Source organism: Adiantum capillus-veneris, chromosome 6, assembly GCF_014529385.1.
Source record: "Adiantum capillus-veneris isolate H3 chromosome 6, ASM1452938v2, whole genome shotgun sequence".
NCBI classification, from domain to species: Eukaryota; Viridiplantae; Streptophyta; class Polypodiopsida; order Polypodiales; family Pteridaceae; genus Adiantum; species Adiantum capillus-veneris.
The window spans coordinates 114,434,015-114,449,586 of NC_140936.1; positions in this window are offsets into that span (position 1 = coordinate 114,434,015).

Consider the following 15,572-nt stretch of genomic DNA (forward strand, 5'->3'; position numbering starts at 1 on the left):
CGATCTACATGATCGGAGGCAAACAAGTCTCAGAGGACTGGCTTAGAACAATACATGACATCTTGTAATAAGTAAAGCTTAGGAGTAGTTGTGGTCTCTTAGTCAAGCAGAAAACTTGTAATCCTTTGACCCTCAAGGCTCGGTCTGAGCTCGAGGTTGGGGTATGTTTTTTATGTTCTTATTTAATACTATCCGCTCACAATTGTGAGTTTTGCAACAAAAAAAAAATCTCTTTGAGGGCTAACATTTTCTTGGGGAGAAACAATGTTTGGAATGAGTGGAATTAAAGTGTAAGTACCAAGGTACAAGTGTAGGGAGAGGAGATAAGAGGAGTTCAAGTAGTTAGGTGAAGACCAAAACCAAGGTCCAAGAGTACAATTTTAAGAGTACAAATTATTTTCGAGAATCAAAGGGTGGGGTAGCAATGTGTTGTTGTTGTTGTTTGGGGGGGGGGGGGGGCGAGGGTTATTTTAAGTAAGGGAGAAGCATCAATATGAAAAGGAAGTTGAGGTTCATAAGGGGAGTGTGTTAAGAATAGTCTATCAAAAAAATGAAGAGATTAAAACTACATGAGGGTTTGGCAATGACTCTTTTGTTTTTTTACATGGGGGTAAAAAAGTTTCCAAAGGTAATATGAGAGGAGGGAGGCATGGTAGTGTGGTTCAAGCCTCTAGATGGTAAGGTGCAAGAGGTAAAAACCGAAGGAAATTTGAAAACTAAAAGTCTTTTTAAAAAATAGACTCAGTAGGCAAGGGGTTGGGGTGGTGTGGAAGGTACAAAGAGAAAACTTGTGGGGTGAAGAGTGGCCTCAAGGGGGGGTGTAAACTATGTACAAAAAGGATGTGGATGTTGGGCCCTGAAGTCCAACAAATGGTTGGTCTAGAGAGGTGGGAGAGGTTTTCATCAAGTTGGAAGGTTTTAGAAATGGGATTGCTAATACACTGAGAGGGTAGCAGTTTTCTAGTGGTGGTGTGTGAAGGGAATTTTGAGCACAATGGGTGGATTTTTTTATTTTGTGTGAGGGTAGTAGGAGTGAGGTGCAATTGAGGTAAGAGACCTTTTTGAAAACCTTTAGGAGGAAACTAAGTGGGTAGCTCTTCACCCAAAGGCATAGGTAGAAAAGGTTGTGGATGTAGAGGTATTCCTTCAAGGACGATTCCCTAATAATATACCTTTTGAGCTCTAAGATGATAAAGGAAACTTTTTGATGTGTAGGGTGCCATGAGATCCAAGGGATGTAGTTATAGGCATTCAAGGGTTTTTGATAGCAATGGGAGTCCAAAAGGCTAGATGAAGTGAAGTGTGCACCATTAAAGAATTCAATGTCAAGGATAATGGCACGGTTATGGGAGATGGTAGAGGAAGAGACAAGCATATACCACGACAAAGTTTGAGCCCATGATTGTGGCTTTGGTTTGATTCTAGATTTTTCCTTTAAAGGTAATTTAATGATGAGATAAGATAAGGGAGTCAAGAGAGAGGACAAAATGGGATTTGTGAAGGTCATAAAAGTTAGAGATGGTAGATTTGAAAGAAATGAGGCAAGTTGATTAATTGGGATTCTAGGGTATAAGGCTTCTACTTTAAACGTGAAAAGGAGGGTGTTAGGTGGAAGGGGAAGTTTGTCCAAGTCTTGGATGAGGGTGAATGACTCCTTGCGAGAAATGTTTGGAGAAGGTTTGCCTAAGCTTAACTATTGAGAGTTTAGATTGACCAATTTCAAACCACACACACACTAAGAGGCAGATTGTCAGTCAAGTGAGACACACATAGAAACGCCGCTCTTTGTTAATATGTTGGGATGTGCGCATCCTCTCTCATTGGTACTATGTAGGGGTAGAAGGAGAGAGAGAGAGAGAGAGAGAGAGAGAGAGAGAGAGAGAGAGAGAGAGAGAGAGAGACATTGTCAGTCAAGTGAGACACACACAGAAATGCCGCTCTTTGTTAATATGTTGGGATGTGAGCATCCTCTCTCAGTGGCACTATGCAGGGGTAGAAGGGGAGGGTTATGTGTGAATATGTGAAGCATTTAGGAAATTGTTAATGTCAATAAAGAAGTTATATAATATTCTAACATTATAAAAAAGAATCCAAAATTATTTCAAATATTTGAAGCATCTACTAAAATGGGAATGATACATAGATGACATGTATAAGTTGGATCTCTCTCTCTCTCTCTCTCTACATACATACATACACACACACACATACACACACACACATACATATATATACACACATACATGTATATATACACATAAGTGGTAAGACCTCCCAAAAATATTTGTTCTCATCCCATTTTTGTTGCACTTCTCGTAAGGTTACTGGGTACACTTTAAACCCAAGGTTTGGCAGTGAACCAAACTCCATTTATTGGTAGCTAATTTTTTGACCTACACCCTATCTGTTCAAGGGGGGGGTTTTACTATCATAGCACCAGGCTATAGATACACCAAAATCCTTTGGTTGTGAGAGAACCTAAAACTTATGGTTGACGAGTACACCAAAAACTCGAGGTATCATGAGAGTGGTCTGTCTAGTTCTAGCTTAAGGGGGGATTTTTGGGTTCAAGCCCTGTATGATTTTCTATCCGTGGGAAATACCTCTTACAGGCATGCACATACACTTTGAGTTTGAATGAAATAACTCTATATATGTAGTAGAGATTTTCAATCAAGGAAAAAAAAAACAATAGTGTTGCTTTTAATCCCTGTGTCGAATCTCTCTCTCTCTCTCTCTCTCTCTCTCTCTCTCTCTTCAACTCTTTTTCTGCTCCTTCACGCCATGGCATCTCCTTGATGGCACCCACCATAGCCGCCATATCCCAACAGTAGGGATGAAACATAGCAGGTCATTCATCTCTATTGGTTAACATAGCAGATTTATGCATAGCCCAATGTCTAAGCATTGATAGGCTATCAAGAGTATTTCTGCTACTTGAGTGGCACTTTACATCTTGGCTTGTTTGATCCCAAGGGGGGCTCATTGCCGCCAGACTTAAATGCTTTTTCCGACTCAGATTGGGCTGGTTGTTTTGGCACGCGAGTGTCCACAAGTGGTTTTTGTTTCATGCTTGGCAGTTCATGTATATCATGGTTGAGCAAGAAGAAACCTATTGTGGCCACTTCTAGTTGTGAGGCTGAGTACATGGCAGTCGTCATAGCTACGGTTGAGTGTGTATGGCTCAGATGCCTTATGGCTGATTTGGGTGTTGGATAGGACACTACCAACACTATCTACATTGACAGTCAGAGCGCATTGGCAGTTGTAAGAAGCCCAAATTTTCATGCTCTCACAAAGCACATTGAGGTGCATTACCACTATGTCAGGGAGAGGCTCTCAGCAAGAGAGATCAGCTTGGCTTATGTGCCAACATAGGACAACCTTGCAAATATTTTCACAAAGGCGTTGTCTCTTGAGAAGTTTGAAGCTTTCCGCAAAGCTTTGGGCTTACTCCCATTTGTGGACTGATCATGTCCTCGGGGCATGGCACTTCCCTTTACTCGTGTGTCAGCTCTCGTTCACCGCATCACTCCGGGGGGATTTGTTACCATGTACATGTGGTAGTGATATGTGTGAACACACTTAGAACAGCCGGAGCATTTCTTCCCTCACTAGGAGGTTTTTTCCCCCGTGCATTGTATATACGTCCATCATTCTAGGGCTATCTATCTTTCCATTGCACACTAAGTAGAACACTCTCTTGTGTGCCTTGATCTTTCTTCGTCTTCTCCAAGCTGTGTGTGTTTTCCTGCAACCCTAATTCCAACAGCTGCTTAGGCAAAAAGACTTTTTGAACACTGCAAGGTGAGGTATTGATAAAGTGTCTTTTCATTTATGGATCTCAAAAAAAATATTTCACTTAATTATTTTATTATTTTCTATGCTTATTTAACCTATCTTTTCTTATGATAAGAAAGCCTTAAAACATTCATTTGTTTTATTTTTTGATGTGTCTTTTTATTTTATTTTGTTTCAAAATGCTAACATACAATGTGCACCTTTTACTTCATTATTTAAATGGGGCCCTTCGTAATAATTAACCTATTTGTAAATAGGGGACATCATCTGAAAGAAAATAAAGAAATGGCCTATTAGTGGAGATGACAAGAAGATGCCAAAGGAGATTTAGAGGTAGAGGAGTGAGAAGGGGGAGGCTATCCATGTGGAGCCCATGCCTCTCAATTAGGGATCTCTCTCTCTCTTTCTCGTCGTAGAGTAGAGGTAGTGACACTTCATAAGGAATAAGCAAATAGAATTTCCCCTCCCCCCCCCCCCCCCCCCCCCCCCCCCCCCTCTCCTCTCTCTCTCTCTCTCTCTCTCTCTCTCTCTCATCACAGAGTAGAGGTAGGGATGCTTCATAAGGCACAGGTGAATAGAATCTCTTCTTCTTCTTCTTCTCTCTCTCTCTCTCTCTCTCTCTCTCTCTCTCTCTCTCACGCACACACACACACACACGTACACACATCGTAGATAAGAGAGGTAGGGACGTTTCATAAGGCATAGGCAAATGGAATCTCCCCCCCCCCGTCTCTCTCTCTCTCTCTTGCATCCTTCCTCGGCACATGCATAGTGGAGATGATGTGGGGGGAATGCTCTTTAGGTGAAAGTCCATGAATGGCAGGGACGCTTAGGTGCCAGCTCGTAGGGAAGGAGGATTTGCAGTCTCACAAGGACGCATCGAGAGGTAGAGAAGGGCAGCATGCAGGTGGGAGAAGGTTTTAGCAACATGAGAAAGAGGTGAGGATTAGGTGATGAGGACAAACAGAATCTTGAAGGCATCTTTCAATTAATGTATTTTATTTTAAGCAAGCCAATAGAAGCCACTTTTAAAAATAGATAGTACAATTCTATATTAAAACACAACAAAAATTCTATGTGATTGTAGGCACTTATTTAAAGTTACTCTCCCTCATCCCCCCTTAACCTAGGAGGCCTTCATGCCTCTTCAGCTTGTTTTTGTTTTTGGTGCAAAACTCACAAATGTGAGTGATAGTATTAGGATGCCACCAAAAAATTACAAATAAGCCTCAAGTTCATGCCAAGCCTTGAGGGACAAATGGTTACATCAGAGAATTATCTAATAACGTACTATTACCAAAAGCTCAATCCTTCACACCGCAAGGTATGAGCAGATGGTGAGGGTCGCCCTAAGCCAATCATCAGAGCAAAGGCCTTTTTCCTAACACATATATGAACTCCTTGCTTTCTTGCACTATCTCTGAGAAGCTAGCCACAAAGAGGACACTATCAAAGACACGAAAATTCCTGGCCTTTGAGATATTATTGAAGAAGAAGTATCTGACAATTTGCATGCAGATAAGAAGTGCAAGGCTTCAAAGTCGTTTCCCACCAAGGCACAAATACTTCTTGAAGAACCCTATCTTCCACGTTCTATGTATCCATTTGCACACCTTCCCTGTCATGCCTCTAATTGTCAGGCATTCCATGAAAAGGTGGACGAGGTCTTTGCTTGCCGATCTTCACTTTGAACATCTATCGGATCCAATACCACATGCCTAAACCTTGATGCTTGTCGACAAAGCCCTCCAGAGAAATACCTTCATAAAATACGACCATTATGAATTCCAAATGTTCTTCGTGGCCTCATGCCATTGAGATTCCGGCCAAATTGTTTCTTCCATGTACTCCCATCTTCAGGAGAGAAAAAAAGGTGTGGATTGTGTATTCACTTTTAAGAAAATATTGAATGGGTGAAGAAAAAGAATAAACAAAGTGAAGGTTTACTTTTGCTATTCTAAAGTAGTGAAACGAAAGGAAAGTCATGCCTTACAAATCCATGCAAAGACCTAAGATGATTGCAAGGGAATTGGTATGAAACGTTGTCGATGCAGATCCGCTAGTGAAAACCTCGCTCATCTTTTCAAGGAATGACCACCAGTTAGTGACCTAGCATGAAAATTTGTAAATGGGTTCAAAAAACCTGAAAAATTGGTTTTTATAAGAATGATCTCTTCTTTCAAGGAAAAGCATATAAAAGTCAAGCGCTTCTTATCGTTACACCAGTAGTGAGATTTTGCTACTTCCAACATGTGTGGAAGGCAAGGAATTTTTGCATCTTTGAGAACACCTTTATAACAGCTAAATTTAATCCAAGAAAGTAGGGGAGGCAATCATCGTCATTGGGAAGCAAACAAAATATGATGAATGGAACAAGACCTTCAACACTACTTTGACTAACATGCTAGGATGAAGAAGCGAACTCCTCCCTTTCCTTGGGTGGCTCCCCTATCAGCCAGTGTAGTCATGTCCCGTGTTAGTTATCATGACTCATCATGAGCATGACAAAAATAGTGTAAATTTTTTTGGTTGTGCTAATATATCCACTCACAATTGTGAGTTTTCCAAAAAAAAAAAAAAAAGATGATTGCAAGAAGGGGCTCAATTTATAAACTAAAATCAAAACAAGATTCCAGTTGTGCACATGAAACGGTAGGTCCAATCAAGTAGTGAGCAAGTATGACTCAAAACAAGGTGAAGAATCACTAAGGCCTGCTTATAAAGTGAAGGTTGTGGATGTTATGGAAAGGAGTTTTGGATAATAAATGTTTGTAGGTCATACTATTTTAGGGTTTGCATGGGAAGTTCATGACAATGGTAACAATAAGTATACAGTGCAATGGTCATACCAAAAATGTGAAGTAGTTCTTATTGTAATGTTGGGTAAGGTGAAGTAGTCCAAATGATGTCTAAACTTGTGTTAAATTGTATGTTGAGAGGAGTTTAGTAAGGGTAATGTATTCGAAGTTTGCGGCTGGTATCAATGCTAAAGTCACTCAGGAGAATGATTAGAGTACATTGATTTTGTAAGGTGTGAGTAGTGCAGACAATGTTTGTAGCAATCATGATACACGATTGGAAGGTTTACAATTCAATGCTATCAATGTTAGTGGAATTATATGTTTTGTAGTGAAGAATGAATGGAGTATTCACATGCACACTCTCCAAGAGCATGAGTCTACATAGGTCAAGAATGGTGAATCTACTTCCCCACCCCCTTTATTTACATCACTGGCTCCATGTTCGGAGCGAGTGGCTCTACTAAAAGTTTCTTTCAAGCGGCTAAGCACACTCGGCCCAGACCGTGGATCCATGACATGCATGTCTTGGCTTGAACTATAGGATTGGGCATCACGTAATCTTCCACGACGTCGTAGTCAGAGGAAGAGTCATTAGATGGAATATGTGGGTCCTAAGTGGTACTACCTTGGCTTCCCGCCGGTGAGGGCCTAGAGCCTAATGTGGAGGAATAATGGATGCTCGCGTAAACAGAGACATTCTCCATATGATCGTCCTCTAGTACACGACCAGAGCATAGGTGCATGTGACCTCAACACCCTAGAAGTGTTGGTGAGTGCCCATTAAGGCCACTCACCTAGTTTTTTGAGTGTTTTGCAACCCAAATTTACTCTCCATTTTTTGTTTTTTTGGTCCTTTTTTCCAACCAAGCCACGGAATATAGTGTGTGATAGCTCAAAACGAGCGTCTTGGTTAGAGGGACGTTCGTGCTTTACAAGCCTTGATTCGGTTACTTAAGGCCCTCAGAATCCTAAAAACAGTTTTTTTCTAATCGAAAAGAAGGCTAAAATTAGTAAGTCCAAGGGTGTAAGTGTGAAAGGAAGGGTAGAGGACTTGAAGGACTTTTCCAACATGCCCTCCCTTCACCTTGAGGGGGTAGTCTATATATATATATATATATATATATATATATATATATACACATAGTAGTATCTATACTATATCATAAGATTGAGGACTGAGGTGTGGGCTTGGGCTTGGGCAATGATCTTGATCCCTTCCTTTTAATATATGCAAAAAAAAAAATCTTTTTCTTTTTGAAATTTCTTTTTGATCCACGTTTTTTTCAAAAAATATATATATATATATATATAACTTTTTCAAAAAAAACTTTCTGTGGATAAGGTTGTGTTGCGTGGACACCAAGCACACACGCACAGAGCTTGCCTACCGCATGCAATTGCACCTTGCATCCACAGCACATTGCACACTAACTAACACTGCAAAACTTTGTCCAGTGCAAAAAAACAGCACATTACCTACCTACGAATACTAACAGACATGCTAAAACCTGTACATTACAGAGCTTAACAGATCTCACAAAACCTGCTAAAACTTGTGCATTGTAGAGCTTAACATAGCTAACAAACCTTGCACATTGCAGAGCTTAACAGAGCTAACAAAACCTGCACAAAGCTACACATTGCAGCACTAACAGATCTAATCGCAACTCATAAAAAACCAAAAAAGATAGAAGTGAATGGCTTCACGACACTACACTGAGTGCTCCTCGAGCTTGGTGCAAGGCAATCCCTGAAAACGGCACCAAAAGTGTGCGCTTTTACCGTTCGTATCGGAGGCTGGAGACTTCCAGAACACTGTGTGCTAGCCACGAATGGCTGCAAGTACACAACTAGACTATCCTAGTAAGCTCAAAGGGGCAATGGTGTGTCACTCACCACTAAATGCTTGCCGTCGTGAAGGATTTCATGCCACAAAGAAGAGGGAACCACCATCGTCGTGCTCAACCCCCTCGCTGCCGCCGATGCCGTCGCAATGCTCTCTCTCTCTCTCTCTCTCTCTCAAGCATACACACACACACACACACACACTTGTGAGCACACGATGGAGAAGAAGGTAGAGGTACAGCAAGAGCACTTCTTTAGCATGCACCTCCAGAATAAGGATTTTAGGTCAAAATGGACCTTTTATATGAATCTGACCCATTTACACATAGGCACCCACACTGGCCGGTCATAGCAAAAATAATGTAAAAATGAGATAACTGGTGCGTCTCTCATCGGCAATCACCTACGCACCTATAGGGCCGACAACCTCGGTCCATGACGCAAATAAGGTGATAGGGTGTCCGTAAGTTGTTAGCAAAACCCCATCAAGGGGAGAGTTCACTCCAGCAACCTTGAGTATTGAGCTTCAAGATCGATTCCCACTGCATTGCCAAGGCAAGAAAAACAAGGTGGACAAATGCAAAAGCACTAGAAACAAGAAAAAACTACATGGACTATCAACACAACTCAACGACAGAGCTAAAAAACTACATGGACTATGTTCAACTCATGAACAATGCAAACATTGTGATCGATGATCATCCTCTGTAAAATTTAACTTTTGTGAGTCTAGAAGTGTGATCCCATTCTCATCTGCCCAATGCAATTTGTTGAGTCATTTGTGGGACAAATACATTGCCACAAAGCTGGCTCTGTACAAGTTCACAAGAGCAATTTATGAGTTATGCACATGACGCCCATTGTACTATCAAAAACACATAAATTTACCACCAGACTTGATCGAAGGTGGCAAAAACCATTTGCCCATCATTACATGTGTTGCACAAAGCTACCTAAGACTCAATGCAAGATTACTTGGGACAAGCAACACACACAATTTGAAAGGCTCAGATGCAATTGAGGCTTATAGGTACCATAATTCTAACAACACGTGTTCACAACAGACATTTATGCGAGCATGACTCATCTATAGTTTGCTAACCTAATGAGAACTATTTTGACATAAAATTAAAAAGGCCCTACATGGAAGGACTACGGGCCCTAGAAAATGGATATGGTAAACTAGCGAAAACTTTTTCTAGGTTTTGCTTCAATAGTAGGCTATATAGTACAAAAGTTGCAAGCTGAATTCTATTGAAGGAATCCATCTTAGGTCATTCAAACTATGAGCTAGCGAAGGTTTACTATAAAATTTTTTCTCATTAGGTATGTAGAGAGACGACTTAAAAATGGCGTTCAATCGATTCTCTCCAGCTCCGCTACTACCTTTGTCAATTGATTACAATTTTAAAGTAGCCATTCTATGAGAAAAACAAGACTGGCCACAAATTTTGACCTTTCATGCTTTATGAGGGCTATCAAAGATTGAACATCACATGGCAGCAACCTACACAACATTAATGACAATATATGTTTATCAATGATAGTTTTTTTGTCATTGTTGTGTCGTTTCTAAGTATGCTTCCATCAGAATCACCCATTTCAACTTGTCAACGTCTATACCTTTATAAACCTTAGATCCTTTACTGCAAATTGTCCCAATCCACCATCTCCATGAGCTATGTGAGTCAAGGAATGCCTAGCAAGTACTGTTGCATTAGAAACATATTGCAAGTACAAGTGGCTACAAGAAATCTACGAAATGTTGATGCACCAATTTGAAGCGTACCTAAGAAACAAAGGCACCTCGCCCAGTTGGCCTTTTCATATCAAGAGAAGCTCAAGTAAATAACACCATAGCTATATACAATTTACTTTCTTGTCAAATGCCCCTTTAGTGCATACCTTCACAAAACATGGAAGAGCATCAAGAAACTATGCCACTGCTCAAGAGACTATTGAGATCTAATGATGATAAAATTACCCATGGCCTTTGCTTTTGTAGCTTGCCAAAAAGTGTAGCGCAAATCAACCCATCCAGCTGCGATTGCATTGAACACCATCACCTCCAGATGGAATTGTGCAGAGAAACAGTTAGCAAAACCAGAGAAGTGCACATATATTTGTAGCAGAAAGAGGCCTTCAATCAATGTTGCCGATGAGGATCTCATTGCTGCCTTGTAGATGTTACATCGTGCACAGAACTCGCGAGTGCAAACAAACATGCAAGCACATGTTGAATGACCCATGCAGTCGTAATCGCATTAAACACTCAACATCTGCATGCAGTGCGAATCACCAGTCAGCAAAAGACCGATGTGGACTTGCAAATGTTGCATTCTGCGGACTCTCTGTGCATGCATATGAGCCGACCTCTGTCGTGGGCTCTCCGCATACGGCACAAGCGCGGTCCCAGACATCGACTTCCCCCGTCGCATGCTCCTGAGGTTGTTGTTATTGAATGCGTCGTAAGCTAGCACTGTCCTTCCAAAAATTAACCCGAATCGTGGCCATCCACATGGACGGTCCATGGAAAGGTACGCCTAATGTGACTCAACACTAAGGCCTCTTTTGAAAGGAAAACAGAAGGTGATCGAACCAAAAAAGCATTACTAAAAGATATCATAAAAGAATATCACAATGTGAGAAATTAAGGCAAAAGATGTACATTAGTTATATTCACTTATACAAATATAAAGTATTAATGAGCAAGAAAGAAATAGCGTGAAACAAGGTCAAATCTCATGATGGTTTGCTGCGTGTGTGTGTGTGTGTGAGAGAGAGAGAGAGAAGAGAGAGAGTGTGTGTGAGAAAGAGACTCATAATCGCTTTGTCCTTGGACAAAAAGCTCTTCACTCTTTAGAAACCTTAAAAAAGAGAGTTTGAAAAAGTATTGTAGAGTGTAGACCATTTTCTTTTAAACATTAAGTAACGTACATAGAATCTATCTATCTATCTATCTATCTATGTATACTATAATAAAATCTATCTATCTATACTATAATAAAAGGGGGAAGGATTCCGGCCTCCCCCACGCCACGCGGCAATCCTTGCTTGCTCCAGCCTAATCCTTTAGTAGTGATCGCTTGCAATTGTTCGCGCTAAGAGAGAGACAGAAGATTGCGTAAGAGAGAGAGAGAGGCGGGCACTGTACCCACATGGCATCCAGTCCATTTGCCGCCTCCTCACTTGCTCGCGGCTTGCGTAGCTCAGTGTGCATGAAAGCTCCATTGACTAACCACCTAAGGCCAACGGCTATGTCAGACCTACCGTCGGAGAGAGAGAGAGAGAGAGAGGTGGTGCAAATTCCAAGCCCACAACAACACTGTGACCTACCTCTCCAACCTGGAAACGGTGACGGCTCACTCAACATGCCATTACTCTCTCACACTCGCTCTTCAATGCACGAGGTATTGGGCAAGTTCGCTACTTTGAACCTCGCGAGTCTCCATCCACGTTCCTTTGGTTTAGAGTCATCTTCGGTGGGGTGTCCAGAACATTCCCCCACATCGACTAGATAGCTTACATCCACCCTCATGTTTCTCTCCCTCTCTCTCTTCCTATGAGCCTTGGAACAGTGGATCTCTTTTGAACTATGAACCTCTCCCTCCACGGCGCCATGCTAACGCCCCTGCTGCTCCATGTTACTCCCTTGCCCACTCGCAATCGGCTTTCATTGCACTCAGTTGCCACAGCTTGGTGTCCTTCGCCCCACTCCAGCAATACGCTGCAGCCGTCTGCCACCGGCCCTGCCCTGCTTCGACCACAAGCTTAGTATGAAGGACTTCGTTATCTAGAGTAAAAATCATGCTTGGTCTGTAGGTGGTGATGAACATTCCCTGCAAGTCGCAAACATATATGAGCATGCAAGGCGACTGTGGTGATCATAGCTATGTGCATGGGAAGTGACAAGTAGCAAGCAATGAGGTGGGGTCGGCCAGCCAACCGCTTGGCGCAGACTGACTCTAGCAAAATGTCCATAGTTGCTGCCACACACAGAAGGAGCTCGCAGACATACGTAAGCGTCTATGCAACCAAAGTGGTTGTGGTCATATATAGCTGTCGCGTACAAATGTATGAGCATGCATATTGTGACCATCGCTGCAAGAGCGACATGATTGACATGCAGTTGCCCACGCCATCCTTGCTAAAGCGTCCAATTCCTTACAAGGGAGTTGTTCTGCACCCACCCTCGCTGCCCACGCCGTCAATGGTAGCTAGCCTTGGAACTTGCCTCACTGCACACGGTGCGGACACACTAACTCTGGATGCCTTGGGGCCAGCACAAACTTTCTCTCTTTGTCTCTCCCACATAGGACTTGCCCAGCGACTGCTCAGACAACCACAATCCCTCACACTCCGTCCGAGCCACACACACACACACACACACACACACACACACACACACAAAATTTCGCCAACTCTTCATGCGCAGTTGGCCATGTCTGTTGTTGCTCCAATAACAGACATTTGCATGCACACCCTCTCATCCTCAGACGCACCCACACACACGATCCCGATCAAGCACCCCCTCGCGACCTCTCTATCTCCCTCGCGCATGGCTGAGTGCCAGCGCTCACAAACTGAATTTTAACAAAAAAAAATCGGTGGAAAAAATTGTTTTGAGAAGGTGAGGTTCCTAGTGGAACTCGAAAAAAGTTATTATTTTTCCAGAACATGGCAGACATGCATAGGGGAAATGGGAGAGGCAAATTGACTCTCTTTGAAGTTTTTTCACTCTAAATTTCTGGACAGTTTACTTAAAGTTTAGAGGTAAATCTGAAAAAATTAAGTCAAATGACTATTTCAAGCTATATTCCTATTCAATCCCATGCATTGAGCCTCCAGCAAAAAACGAGAAGCCAAAAAACCTATGCCTCAACTGAGTTTGGAGCTGCAGAGTAAGTCAACAAAGACCAATGTTCGGGAAAAATCATTTTCCCAAACATAAAAGTTTGCCATAGCTTAGCCCATAGTCGATTAGATTATATTCAAAACAATCGATTGAGAGTTGGAATAAAGGATTCTCCCACACACTCCACTATCTGCACTTGCTACAAAGAACCTACAAATCAACCAATCAAAAATTGGGAAAGGGGTTTTAGACCTCCCTTCACAATATGGCGGCTTCGGGCAGTGAACTCTATGTGAGAACACACACACACAGGGACAATTACTTCAACAAGCCGTTCATTATCTATGTTAACAGTGAAAACAATTAATTATCAAAAAAATTCATACGTGAGTTGTGGTAAGAGATCGAGCAAGACCACCAACAAGGCAGGTGTGTAGTATGACAATTGGCACAATGTTTCACTAAAATGCAAATGTGTACATGTTGCCATGATGGGTGACAACGGTCGTGGCCAAGAGTAGCATTGAGGCAGTAGGATCAAAGAGTGAACATGTGAGAGAGAGAGAGAGAGAGAGAGAGAGAGAGAGAGGCTCTATGTGTTTGTAGGCGACAATAGAAGGCAGACAAAGGCCACAAGCTTGAAATTCATACAACACCAGTAGCCTACGTGCATTGCCCATGTCCAACAAGGCGAAAAGAGGGGTAGACAAGAGGCGTCATTGAAGGGAATTGACGAGACATGGAGAAGAAGGAAGTACCACTAGCTACAAAGAGAGAAGGGGACCAACAATAGCACGAGTTCAACATTTTTGCTCCTCCACATCCATCATGCCTTTGCTTCAAACTTCTTTTTCTCATACCATCCTCCTCTTGCACGTTCGCACACAATCTTTACACAACAAAGGGATAAATTATAGGTTGTGATGTAAAATGAGTTTGATTGTGCAAATTTGAAATTTTTAAGGGTTATGTATTTCAAATCCTTTTGTGGATCTCTACATAGCACTGTTAGATGCAATGCCGCCGCCGAAGGCGGCGCCGTTTTACTAGTAAAAGCAATGTACTCCAATCCTTTTTTTTTTCTTTTTTTTTTTGCAAAACTCACAATTATGAGTGGATAGTATTAAGAACATCAGAAATATACACCGACCTCAAGCTCAGACCGAGCCTTGAGGGTCAAAGGATTACAAGTTTTCTGCTTGACAAAGAAACCACAACTACTCCTAGGCTTTACTTATTACAAGATGTCATCATGACATGTATTGTTCTAGACGAGTCCTTTGAGGCTTCTTTGCCTGCGATCCTGTGGATCGTCACTCTGCTCTAATGTACTCACATCCTAAGGAAAAGAGTGTGGATTGTGTATTCATGTTTAAGAAAATATTAGGTGGGTCCTCGAGGTGGTCTAGTTTGAGACTGGGTAGCATCAAGGAGAGCTAGTGTGAAAGTACAATAGAGAAACATGGGTATTGAAGTCGGGTAAATTAATCAGATACTTCCAGAACTCCATCTTGCATTGGTCCCATTGGCTATCTAAAGCTATTGGTGTAATTTTGAACCTTATTGGAGAGAAATTGCAAGAAGGATGAAGGATTCCACCGGTTGATCCACTTATGGGATGAAAATAGCAAGCATTGGAAATCCTCTTACCAGTTGGCTACCCAGTTTCAACTCAATGGCATTGAGAAGCTATTTGTCAACAAGGTTGTAGAAGGTCTGGACAATATTTTGATGTCAATTTGGGATTCTACTTTTGAGTGGAAATCTTGGAAATGACCCACGAGTAGCCAATTCTTTAAACCTCCTACCAAGGGCATTTACCACACATTAATGCGCGAGGTTGATTGGTTCGTCCCTTTGAACAAGCAATGATTGGAAGCTCGATGGGTTGAGGTCACAAGACCATTTGGAATCCACAGTGGCCTCACTTTATGAAGGTGTTTCTGTGGAAGGTGTTGTGGGAGGCTTTGCCGACAGGCATCAAGATTCAAGCATGTGGTATCGGGTCCGATAGATGTTCAAGGTGCAACTTGGCTAGTGTGAAGACCTCGCCCATCTTTTCATGGAATGCCCGGAAATTAGAGGCGTGGCAAGGAAGGTGTGAAAATGGATACAAAGAACTTGGAAGATAGGGTTTCTCAAGAAGGATCTGTGCACAGTTTCAAAGTCCTGCACTTCTAATCTGTACTCAAATTGTCAGATATTGTTTCTTCAGTAATATCTGGAAGGCCAAGAACTGCCATGTTTTTGATAATTATGACCTCTCTGGG